This window comes from Peromyscus leucopus, chromosome 6 (genome assembly GCF_004664715.2).
Source record: "Peromyscus leucopus breed LL Stock chromosome 6, UCI_PerLeu_2.1, whole genome shotgun sequence".
NCBI lineage: Eukaryota > Metazoa > Chordata > Mammalia > Rodentia > Cricetidae > Peromyscus > Peromyscus leucopus.
In genome coordinates, this window is record NC_051068.1 from 36,845,295 (window position 1) to 36,856,297 (window position 11,003).

Consider the following 11,003-nt stretch of genomic DNA (forward strand, 5'->3'; position numbering starts at 1 on the left):
GCCCTGGATCACTCAATCAAAGAAAAGCATACACTTTTAAAAACTGGCATATAGAATATGCAGGAAGTTTGGGACATCGTGAATAGAGCCAATCTATGAATTATTGGCATAGAAGAAAAAGACGAGGAATATACAACCACTAAGATAGCTCTACAAAGGACACTAAGGGAAATAGTTTGTGCTGAAAAGAAAGGTTAACATACAAAAGGCCATAGAGTAAAAATGAACAATACTAAGACAGTTAATCAGAACATAGCTAAGAAACACCACAAAAATCAATGAAGGACAAGAATTAATATGCATACTTTAATAATAACTCTGAATGTTAATCTCAAGATGGTTATCGGGAGAGGTTTCAGTAACGTACTCTCCTCTCACCAAACCAGGTCATTCTGACATAAAACAATCAGAGAGACATTGGAAGGAAACAGCACTATAAATCAAATCGACATAACAGACATTTACAGAACATTCCACCCAAGCACTAATTAGTACACATATGAAGTTGGCGAGGAGGCTCTACAGTGAAGAATCCTTACAATTATTGAAGAGGATCCAGGTTCAGTTCCCAGCACCCACATAGCAGCTCACAGCCATCTGTAACTGTGGTTATCAGGGATCTGATGCCCTCTCCTGGTCTCTGTAGGCTTCTTCATGCATGTGGTACACAAACATACACACAAAATAAAATAAATATTTACTTAAAAAATAATGCATGTACTTCTCAGCAGGTCATAGAACTGTCTATAAAATGAGCACATATTGGGGCATAAAGCCAGCCTCAAAACACATAGGAAACCTAAAGTAACAATTCATGTTCTATATGATCACAACAGAATAAAGCTAGATCTCAACAGCCTGGAAATCTACAGAAGAAATCTACACAAACCTGGAAATTAAGCAGCACACTGTTGAATATGGGATCACTGAAGAAATTTAAAAGGAAATTTTTCAGAATCCTAGAACTGAATAAAAATAAAAGCACAAGATTAAAAGATCTGTGGGAAACAATGAAGGTAGTTCTAAGAGGAAATTTCATTGCACTAAGGGTTCACGTCAAAAAAAAGTTTAGAGACCCCAAATAAATACCTTAATGATCTACCTTAAGATATTGGAAAAATCAATAATAAGCTAACTCCAAAAGCAGTACACAGGAAGAAATAATTATAACCGGGGCAAGTATTAATGAAATAGAAATGAAAAATGCTGAGAATAAATGAAATGATGAGTTGGTTCCTTTGAAAAACAAACAAAATTGACTAATTCTCAAGCAAATTAGCCAAAATAAAGAAGACTTGAATTAATACAGTTGTAGATAAGGGCTAGAGAGATGCCTCGGTAGTTAACAACACATTTTACTCTTACTTGGGACCCACATTTGGTTTTAGTGTCCACTTTAGTGGCTCAAAACTGCCTATTATGTCAGTTCCAGGGGATCTGACACTCTCTTCTGGCTTCCGTGGGCACCTACGCTCAACTGCACATCTCCACACACAAGTATGCATGCATACAGATGATTACAAATAAAAACAAAACTTAAAATTATAGATGAAAAGGAAGACATTACAACAGATATCACTGAAATTCAGAAAATCATGAGTACATACCTTAAAAAAAATCTATACTCCACTAAATTGGGATTTCTAGATGCATATGACATATCAAAATTAAAACTAAGATGAGATAAACAATTAAGTAGATCTATAATTAGCAATGATAATGAAGAAATAAAATATCTCTCAACTAAAAAATACCAAAGCCAGATAGATCCACTGCCAAATTCTACCAGAACTTTAAAAAAAAAATTAACACCAGCATTACTTAAATTATTCCATAAAATAGATGGTGGGTAATAGCTATCTGTAACCCCAGATCCAAGGTATCCAATGCTTTTCTTGCCTCCATGGGGACAAAGAACACATTTGGTACACATACACACATGCAGACAAAACATTTACACACATAAAATAAAAACAAAAAATGTAAAAGAGTATAAACAACCAATATTGGTATAGATGTAGAGAAAGAGGAACCCTTGTAAAGTTTTGGTGGGAATAGTGCAATAACTTTGGAAATCAATCTGGAGGTAAAGGTTGGAAGCAAAACTACTGTATGACAGTCATGCTCCCCCGGGGAATATTCCCAAGGGAGTCTATATGCTACCACAGAGATACCTGCACACTGTGTTCATTGTGGCTCTCTCTATTCACAATACTAGGAAAAGGAATCAGCCTAGGTGTGTAACAGATGAACAGAAAACAAAAACATGGCCAGGCATGGTGGTACGTGCCTTTAGTCCCAGCACTCAAGAGGCAGAAGCAGATGGATCTCCATGAGTTTGAGGTCAGCCTAGTCTACATAGCAAGGTCCAGGATAGCTAGGACTACATAGAGAGGCCCTGTCTCAAAAAAGAAAAAGAAAAAGAAAGAAAGAAAGAAAGAAAGAAAGAAAGAAAGAAAGAAAGAAGAAAGAAAGAAAGAAAGAGGGGGAGAGGAAGGAAGGAGGGAGGGAGGGAGGGAGGGAGGGAGAGAGAGAGAGAGAGAGAGAGAGAGAGAGAGAGAGAGAGAGAGAGAGAAGGAAGGAAGGAAGGAAGGAAGGAAGGAAGGAAGGAAGGAAGGAAGGAAGAGAAAGAAAGAAGACAGGAAGAAAGAAGACAGGAAGAAAAAAGAACAAAAGAAAATGAATACATGTAATAAAATTTTATTTAGCGATTAAAAATGAAATACTTAAGTAAATGGGTAAAACTAGAAAAATTATACTGACTGAGGTGACATATTCTTTCTCATATTTAGAACTAAGTTTCAACCCTTTAGTTATTTATTTAACTCAGAATATCTATGAAAGCCAGGAGACATGGTGTGTGTGGCAGTGGGTGGGAAACCTTGCCTATTGGAGAGTGGAACATGGGTAAAAGTAAAGTAGAAAGGAGGATCACTGTGGATGGAAAGGTTTGGGCAGAGAGGAAGCTGGGGGGATTAGGAGCTGAGAGGATGGAGCAAGATTAACCAAAATGGAAAGAATATTGAACAGCCATTCAGAAACCCAAATAAAAAATACAAAAGACAGACTGAAGGAGGTCATCCTGCATGGCTAGACACTGGTACTCCAAGAAGAGGTGGATTACTCAGAGAAATGCCCAGTCCCAGGTACCGGACACCTGTTGGTCACGGAGGCTCCAGAGTCCCCCAAAACAATACAGACTCTTGTCAATCGTCTTGATGTCCCATTAGAATTAGAATAAGACCTTGTTGCTGAAGACATCACACACCTCAGTTGCAAAGTATAAAGATAACAAGATGGAAATGATCTGGAAATGTCCTCCACACTGGCGAGCTTTCTAAGTAACAGAATGTGCTATACAGGGGGAAAAAAGGCATTAATAATCAGCCATCTGTGAACACCATGAACCACAAAAGCAATCTGCTGGGCAAGATGTGCCTGCCTGTGCTGTGGTAGCACATCTGTTGTAGGGGTAAGCGACTATCCTCTGATTAGATCTGGGGCCTACTCCACGGGAAAGAAACAGTTAACATCCTATGCTTAGGGCGATAATAGACCCAACTCATTACTATTGTCAAATGAAGTCAACACAGCATCAAAATGCCTGCCAAACAATTTATGTTTATGCCCCTATACAACGCTATTCTCAACCTTAATTGGGGAAGTTTCTCTTTGCAGTGAATAGCAATGAACGCAGACTTGGGGTGCAAAGATGCCAAAACAATGATCCAATGAGTGCTCACCCCTAAACAAGGCTCAAGGGACATTTTGGAATAGGGGTGAAGAAATTATGTAAGATCCAGAAGATAGAATAAAGGGCTGCAAAGTGTCATCTTCTAGACTTGACACAGCCATCACAATCGCAAACTCACAATTATGGTTATTTGCATTGGACCTGCACAAGGGCAGGTGCTCATGGGACTCTAGCTCCTAATGCTAAAGTGTTGGCTAGCAACAGATTCTGAAAAAGAAGAAATCACTGTCTTCAGTTGTATGCCTACTTCTGAGCCCACCAGGCTCCAGAGACAGCTCCAAAACCTTGCTCACACAGATGGCCCTTGTCAAGCTCAAAGGATATATATAATAGACATTGATATGAGAAAGAGAAGATAAAGGGGATAATAAGAAGTAGTAGCAAGATGAGAGAAGGCAAGTCATGAGAGTGGCTAGTATGAATCATGTACAATGTGAAATTGCCAAAGAACAAATCAAGGGGGAAGCTAAGCAGGGTGTGGTGGCATATGCCTTTAATCTCAGCACTAGCCTGATCTATCAAGTTCAAGGATAGACATAAATGAAGCCCTGTCTCAAAAAATAAATAAATAAAAGAACAAAAACTATTGGGCATCTACAGTCTGCCATGTGCTGTACTGAATACTTCTAACAACCACCCAAGTGTATTCTCTGCTCTCTAGCTTTAATCACGATAATTCTTGCTGGAAAAAGATGCTTGTGATTATAGACCAGTCCCGAGAGCCTGTGAAGTTCATCTGAACTTCAGGTCTCTGTGAATAAGAACAGATCTGAAATTAGTGATGTTTGCCACTCAGCCTTGACTTTTAAATTCTACTGTTAGTGGAAAGGGCGTGATTCTGCCAGAAAGTAGTCATGTGTTATACCTGATTAATTCACCAACTCACTTCCTTTTGAAATTTGGTTTTATCATTCCCCCACATCATAATTTGCTCTTGATCAGTCATTTTTACTCTTTACTTAGCTATCTTGCAACTGAGGAGCAGCCCATAAAGGCAGTATATGTAGCCAGAGTTTCCTTTGACTGAAGGAATATAGCAAATACAACAAATCTCTGAAGAAAACAACTCAAGAGAGAAAAGATTCATTTTGACCCAAGTTCACATTCAGAGTTTTGATCCATGGTTGCCTGGTCCTCTGCTTTTAGGTTGTGGCTAAGCAGAAACATCATGAAGAAAGGGCATGACAAAGGAAACATTGTTCACATGGACAGATCTCCCTAGTTCAGATACCTGTTTCCATTTTTTTGAAAGTCAGTAATGTGACCACCGGGACCTCACTTTCATGAGCCCAGCTAATCTTAATTATCACCAAGTGCTCTATCTCTAAATACTATTGGCATGCCAATTTGAGGTTTCCAAGATATTACCTACTACAGAACACACTCAACTTGGGTAGCATCAATAAGTATGAGATACATTTTCTGTTGTGTGTATCCATAGTGTTTATCTTCCTTTCTTATAAGCACCATCTATTTTTAGATGTCGGTACTGCATAGCATATGAATTCTCAACAAATACTCTGAGAAATATAGAGGTGTGAGAGCTAAAACTGGCACCTTGCAGAAGTTAATTGGCATACTTTAAACCAGCGACTTGTGATATAATTTTTAAAGTATTGCTTATGCTCTTTTTTATTTTGTTATTGTTTTTAAATATGTGTGTGAATTGTTTAGTGTTGGAGAAAACAAGCTTTTCTTTTGAATTGGGGAAAGTTGTGCATAGTGGTGAATACTCTATAAATCAGCACTCAGGAAGTTGAGGCAGAAGCATCACAAATGTGAGGCCAGCTAGGATTGCTTGATAAGACTCTGTCTCAAAAAAATATATATATTAATGTCCAGATTCCTGTACAAAAGCACAGACCAAAAGAGTGTTGGAGCATTTAATCAGATTAATGGGCTAAGAAATAAGTGTTAGAGTTTTTCTGCATTGGGTTGGGAGGAACAGTCAGTGTACTTGTGTGGAGGAGTGAAAATTTTTTTTCACTTTAAACTCTTAATGTGAATTTAAGCTTAGTTTCCTTTCAAATCCTAATGTGTATTTAGTTTTGAAGAGAGCTGAGGTCCTTCAGTTGCTGCTACTTGACTTCACAGAGAGTAGAAGAAAGATGAGTTCCTGTTCAGAGTAATGTTCACCTGTAACCATGGCAACATGGGAGCATACCAAAAAAAAAATCAATATCCGAGCAGGTTTCTCAGGACAGATTTATCAGCCAGTGCTCACACCTCTCTGAGAGGTCACAACTAAGCCCTTTTGTACTAGGTAGGATCACTGCTAGAGAAGGCCACACAATACCCCCTTTGAGTCACGAGGCAGGATTAACCTTGCGTGTATGAATTCAGAATTTGAAACCAACTGACATGTTGATTTTGGGTATATACAGCATCTGCTAGAATTTAAGTATGAATCCTGGCACATGCCATAGCATAGTATCTGCCTTCTAGAACTGCTCTGAAAGAATGAGTGAATAACGTGGAGCTGTGAGGCTTATGTCTGATGTGCAGGAAGTTCCATGGATCCTTTGGTGGCTTGAATAAGAATGGTCCTCCAAGGCTCATATATTTGAATGCTTAGTCCCTAGGGAGTGGACCTCTTTGATAGTATTAGAAGGACAAGAGGTGTGGTTTTATTGGAGGAAGCATGTCACTGGGGGTGGGCTTTGAGGTTTCAAAAGCCCATGCCAGGCCCAGCCTCTCTCTGCTACTGCTCCAGTGTGCCCTGCTCACCACCATGCTCCTTGCCATGATAACGATGGACTCACCCTCTGAAACTGTAAGGAAGCTCCCTATTAAATGCTTTCTTTTGTAAGAGTTGCCTTGGTCATGGTGCCTCTTCATAGCAATGGAACAGTAACTAAGACAAATCCTGTGATGCCTGCAGTGACTCTAGATTCTCAACCAGAGAAGGCTAGAGGCCAGGCTCTGTCCACCAGTTCTCCATACCAGTTTGTCCCTTTGTAGTCCAGTCTATCCCCAGCCGGGGTCTATAGTCGTACTTCTCATATTTAAATGACCTGGGCAAAGGCTAGCCATGCCAGGCAGAGTCCATTGTTCCACTTGAAGAATAGCTGGTCTATTATTCTTCTGATCAGAGGAAGCGAGACGGTTCCCACCCCTGCTCCCAGTTCCCACCCTACTTGTGCATCCAGCTCCTCACACTCTACAAATCACACTCCACCCATCTCAACCTTTATCGTGTTAAATTTCCTTCTCTCTGCCAGCACAGACTATAACATGAGCCTTTGGGAAATAAGCAAGCTCCAGGTTTTCTAAATAGTATGCTGAGAAATTCTGATCAGGAGAGCTAGGCTGTAACAGAAGGGTTCAATGGGCATTAAAGTTTGGATGGCACTGGATACTACATTTCCAAACCAAGCTAAAACCTTAAACTATTCTGCCATGCAGAGCTCTGGCTTTGCTTTGAGTTCCCTCAACAGATCAACTATGGGAAGATTTTCTTTTTATTGTTTAAGAATGTCATACATGCATATATGTTTTGATCAAATCTACCTTTCATTTTCCCCTCTCCAATGCCTCTCCTAATCCCACCCCACCTTCCACGCCCAGCTACTTTTCCCTCCCAATTTTATGTGCTCTTTAGGAAACAAAACAAAACACATAGTCAGGCTGGGCATGGTGGTGCACACTATTAATCCTATCACTCAAGAGGCAGAGGCAAGTGGATCTCTGTGAGTCAGAGGCTAGCCTGGTCTACAGAGAGCAAGTTCCAGGGCAGCCAGGGCTACATACAAAGACCCTGTCTTGAAAGAATTCAAACAAACAAATGAAGAGTGTCAACTTAGTGATCCCTGTATGTGCATTGGGGTAGGACTATACACTGAAACATGGATAGCCTCTCAGAGGCCAAATCTCAGAAGAAAACAGGTTTTCCCTCCCCCTGCAGCCGTTACTTGCCAATAGCTCCTCAGCTAGCTGCAGGGCTTTGTGAGCCCCATTCTATCTGAGCTGGAAATTTGTATGGCTTCATTGTGTGCACGTGAGTTCCTGTGTGCAATAACACTGTCATGTCCAGCAAATACAGTTTCACTGCACACATCATTGCCTCTTGCCTTTGTGGTCTTTCCTTTCGCTTCTTCTCCCATCATCTCTGAACATTGCACAGACTTCCCACTCAGAGCAGAGCACTTCACAGTCTCTTACTCTCTGCATGGTGACTAGTTGTTGGTCTCTTTATTAATTGTCATCTACTGCAAAGGAAGCTTCTCTGATTCAAGCTAAATGATGCACTAGTCTATGGTATAAAGACAAGAACTTGGGCAGTTTATTACTGCATCTACTATTTAGCATAATAACAATAGTAGGTTATCCCCTAGAGCTTCTGATATCCGGCCACGGGTTTGGGGCCTAGTTAATAATACCAAGTATGTTGCATTCTTATGGAACAAAGTGTCTTGAAAGCAGTGATAGCTGGTAAGAGTCCTGGAGAGATATCAGATAGAAGAGGTGAATAGAGCAGAAAAGGAAGAAGGGAAGATTGTCCCCACAGGATGTTGACTGGGTTTAGATCTTATCTTGGATGTGGTCCATATACCAGCCTCCTAGTTCTACAGCATACACTAGACCCCAGATGCTCCTCCATTTCCCTCTGGCAGTTGAACCATGCTAACACCTGCCAGCCCCTCAGCAAAGCTTGATCACCTGCCTACCCCAGCTTCTCGGCCCCTCACTGATACTTTCTATCACTTCTTCTGGAATCTTCACGGGACCTTGGAAAATTGGTTTTATTTGAAGTAGCCTCTTCCAAGGTGAGCAAAGTTGCTGATATGAAATGTATAAAATGTACAAAACCTGAATGCAAATGTGTGGAATCCCTCCTCGTCTTTTCCCCCTATGCTCGGTGAATTCCAGCAAGCCAAAGATATTGCTTGCTTTGCTGCTAATGGGCATTTTACTGTGTACAAGGCAGAAAGTAAGTCTTAGTTTTGAAGGGCAGACTACTATGTGGGCACATAGATGAATATATCCTGGGACATCATACATATTAACTTCCCTCCATTGAACTGAATGGGCTGTTCCCTGTGTGTTGTGTGGTAAGGTTTAGCAAGTTAAGCAGCTTCACCTTGCACACCTCCTTCAGTACTAGAGGCCAGAGAACCCCTGTTCTGTTGGCTCAGGACTCAATCTAATGGAAGGAAACCCTTGGACATCATGATGCCGAAGACCCTGTCATCAAAACTCCAGTCATGGGAGGCCCAGGAGAATACTGCTATTTTACTATTCTTTCCCTTTCTTCCTTCAAAAATTCCCCACTCACCATCTTCCATTTCTTCTAAATCTATCATCTCCTCTGATTTCTGAGTCAGGTCTTCCCAGAGGACTGGTTACAGAATAAGACTCTGTCTTCTCAACCGTTCTTTACTGATATCCCAGTGGGACAAAGAGTAAACAATAGACCTTCAAGCAAGGGTCTAGCAATACTGTGTAGGACTGCTTGCTGCAGACACATGAAGACCTAGGTTTGGCTTCTCAACACCCAACTAAAACCCTGGCATGACCACTGGTGCCAATAACCCCAGCACTCAGAGGTAGGGGTAGGGCAAGCACAATCCATCATCCAGAGATGGGTCTAAGTGTGACTGAGACTGCTGGAGACAGATGGATCTCTTGGACTTGCTGGACAATTGGCCTAGCAGAAAAATCAGAGAACTCCAGATTCATATTCAGAGAGAGAACCTGTGGTACAGAAATAAGATGCAGAATGATAGAGCATGACACTCCACTTCTTCCTTGGATTTCCACATGGGCACACACACACACACATAAACATACATGCACACACACACACACACACACACACACACAGGCATGCATGCACACACAGCATTGGTTCATCTTTTTCCACTGGTATGACTTTAAAGAATTCATTAAGCATGTTTGAGCTAGATGGAACATGGTAGTCTGGATAGTAAGGAGCATTAAAAGTATTCATCTGTACTTGAGAGTTAGCAGATCTTCAGTTAACCCTTCCTTTTATGTTTGTTTGGGTTTTTTTTTTTTTTATCTCACACTGACCCTGAGTTCTCTCAGTGTATATACAGAACAATCAAGGCACATTTCCTAGACTCTTCTGAAAGAACCTCAATGTCTACCCTTCCACAATCCTTCCCACTGCCAGCTTCCCTAGCCAGTGGTCCCAGAGACTTATTGTCCTGAGTTTTGACTCCTAGACTGTCAGTGAAGAGCTAGAAAGACCCATTCCCCTCCTGTAGTCCTTTAGCTGTTCCATCACACAGTACCAGGACAAGCCAATGCTCCATCACACAGTACCAGGACAAGCCAATGCTCCATCACACAGTACCAGGACAAGTCAGTGCTCCATCACACAGTATCAGGACAAGGCAATGCTCCATCACACAGTACCAGGACAAGCCAATGCTCCATCACACAGTACCAGGACAAGTCAATGCTCCATCTCACAGTACCAGGACAAGTCAATGCTCCATCTCACAGTACCAGGGCAAGTCACTGCTCCATCACACAGTACCAGGACAAGTCAATGCTCCATTACACAGTACCAGGACAAGTCAATGCTCCATCACACAGTACCAGAGCAAGCCAATGCTCCATCACACAGTACTAGGACAAACCAATGCTCCATCACACAGTACCAGGACAAGTCAGTGCTCCATCACACAGTACCAGAGCAAGCCAATGCTCCATCACACAGTACCAGGACAAGTCAATGCTCCATTACACAGTACCAGGACAAGTCAATGCTCCATCACACAGTACCAGAGCAAGCCAATGCTCCATCACACAGTACCAGGACAAGTCAATGCCTCATCACACAGTACCAGGGCAAGTCAGTACTCCATCACACAGTACCAGAGCAAGCCAATGCTCCATCACACAGTACCAGGACAAGTCAATGCTCCATTACACAGTACCAGGACAAGTCAATGCTCCATCACACAGTACCAGGACAAGTCAATGCCTCATCACACAGTACCAGGGCAAGTCAGTACTCCATCACACAGTATCAGGACAAGTCAACGGTTGTGCCAGTGTCGAGAGACCACCCCCCAGCAAGACCACCACAGAGCTGATATCCCACGAAAAACACACAGGGGTTTACTGATAACAAGCAAGCCCAGGCTTGGTCTGTGTCCAACATTCCAACACAGTGGGTGGAGGAGGACGGCCCTGAGCTCTCCTGGTGAGGGATTTTTAAAGGGAAAAACCACAAGCAGAGAGGCGCACGCCTTTGCATCATATGATCAAATGAGGG